We start from the raw sequence: 2612 nt of genomic DNA on the forward strand, positions 1-2612 counted from the left end.
CTCACGCGCGCGCCGCCTCAGGGGTCGCCCCAGGCTGCGCCTCAGGGCCACGTCTCCTAGACGCGGGGCGCCGGGGCACTGCCTTCTTTGGCTCTTAGGTGGGGTTTTGGATCTCTGTTGCGAATATTATGCTAAACTTGATACTTCCTTGTCGGCTACCCTCCAGGAAACATTCCAGTGGCACTCGCGTGGTGTTCTTGGCTTGAACTTCTCTTCCTTATCTTTCATTCATTAATGGAGTCAGTCATTCTTTCATTCAATAAATATTTGTTGAGAACACACTATGTGCCAGGTGTTGAGGGCACACCGTGTGCCAGGCACTGTGCTAGGACTGGGATCCAAGGGACACATAGACGATGGTTCCTGCCCTCATGGAAGTTTAGTCTTCCCTCAGGAGCTCTTTAAAGTCTTTTCAAATCTCTCTGCCCTCTCTCCTCACTCGTTTTCATTTACTTGGAGTTGAGTCTTATATTCCTTTTGGCAAAATCCAGTTGGAGTGTCCTGGTCCTCATCAGTTGGCTGCTCTGGGTCTTCGATTTTATCTGTTGAATAAGAATTTTTCTCCGAATTAGCCCACAGGAGAGGAAAAGATAATGCTACTACCAAACCAGAAACGGACAAGCACTCTCTCCTGTTTCTCTCTTTACTATCTTCTCCCCCTCTCAGTTCATTGCCTGAGATACAGGTTGGGGAGGGGAGGTAAATTTACCAATGAGTAGTTCAAGACAGGTTAGACCAATAGGAAGAGTCACTTGCCTGTGTTCTAGTCCCACTAAATTACTTTTGCTCCTCTCAACCTCAGAGTAACATCAGCATATTTAACCCAGATATCTCAGGTGTTGCAATCAGATGTCCAACAGACTTCCTATGTTTCAATGTAAAGGGTAGCATCTCAACAGGTCTTCTTTTCCATATAGTCCAAATTAGTCTTCCTGTCTCTAATATCGAGATTATCTTTTACGCTTATGTTAGAATTATCCTTGTGAAAATTTATTTGGTCATGTCATTCTTTGGTTTAAAAACTATTTGTTTCCTTTTTTAGTTACAAGGTCTTTTATAACTGACCCCACCTATCTTACCAGGCTCAACTCCAACAATATCTTTAATTGGCTCCAAACCACACCACTCATTGCTCCTAGCTACAATAAATTTCTCTCTGTACTCTCTATACCAGCAGTCCTCAACCTTTTTGGCACAAGGGACCGGTGCTCCTATGAGAATCTAATGCCTGATAATCTGAGGGGGAGCTGAGCTGGTGATGTTAGTGATGGGGAGCAGCTGCAAATACAGATGAAGCTTCATTGCTCACTCACTTGCCACTCCTGCTGTGTGGCCTGGTTCCTAACAGACCACCGACCAGTACTGGTCAGCGGCCCAGAGGTTGGGGACCCTTGGTCTAGGTGAGTGATGATAAAGTCCTGAACTCTGATAATGGACAGAAAAGGATGGATTTAAGTTATTTATGAGGCAGAATTTTCAGGACACGATGACTCCTTACATATGGAAGTGGCAGGCAGCCTCCAAGATGGCTCTCCCCAAATCCTTATATTTCACCTTTATGTAGTCTCTTCCCACAGTGCATCACGGTTAGCCTGTGTGATGAGTAGAATATGGCCGAAATGATTGTATGTAATTTCTGAGGCTAGGTCATAAAAGATATTTTGGCTTTCGCTTTGCTCTTTTGGATCACTTGCTCTGAGGAAGCCACTCCATGTTGTGAGGACATTCAAGCGGCCCTCCAGAGAGGTCTACGTGGAGGGGAACAGAAACTTACTGCTAATATCCAGAACCAATTTGCCAGGCATGGAAGTAGGTCAGCCTGGAAATGGATCCTCCAGCAACAGTCAAACCTTCAGATGACTGCAGTCCATCTAATATCTTAACTGTAAACTTATGAGAGACTGGGAGTCAGACCATCCAGCTAAGCTACTCCCAAATTTATAATATAGGGAAACTGTGAGAGATAATAAATGTTTGTTGTTTTAAGCCACTACATACTGTTGTTAACTTGTTACATTTGTTATGCAGCTCAGATAACTAATACTAATGGAGGATAAAGGAGGAAAAAGCAAGGATTACCTGCAAAAAAGCTGTAAACTGGAGGATTAAATGCTTGAAGAAGGAACAGAGGTTGGGATGAGAGAGATGGTGAGTTATGCTCAGGCTTTGTGTTTGTCTCTTCAGCAGGATCCAAGTGGACATATCCATTTTTGCTTCTCACCCTCAAAGACTATTCTTGGACACTCGGTTCAAATGTCACTTCTGTAAAACCTTCTCGATTTTCTCAGGCAAAATCTGTCCCTCCTGAGCACTTATTGTATATTATTATAGCAAGTGTGAATTACTTTGTATTGCAATTATCTATTTGCAGTTATTTGCTACATATCTGCCTCATACATTGTGGGTTCTCTAAAACAAGGAATGAATACACACACACGCACACACGCACACACACACACACACATATATATATACATACACATACTATATTAATTTTCTACTTCCGATCTAACAAATTACCACAATCTTAGTTGCTTGAAATAACGCAAATTTATTATCTTATAGTTCTGCAGGTTAGCAGTCCAGCACCATCTCACTGGACTAACATCAAA

This window comes from Pteropus alecto, unplaced genomic scaffold (assembly GCF_000325575.1).
Source record: "Pteropus alecto unplaced genomic scaffold, ASM32557v1 scaffold100, whole genome shotgun sequence".
NCBI classification, from domain to species: Eukaryota; Metazoa; Chordata; class Mammalia; order Chiroptera; family Pteropodidae; genus Pteropus; species Pteropus alecto.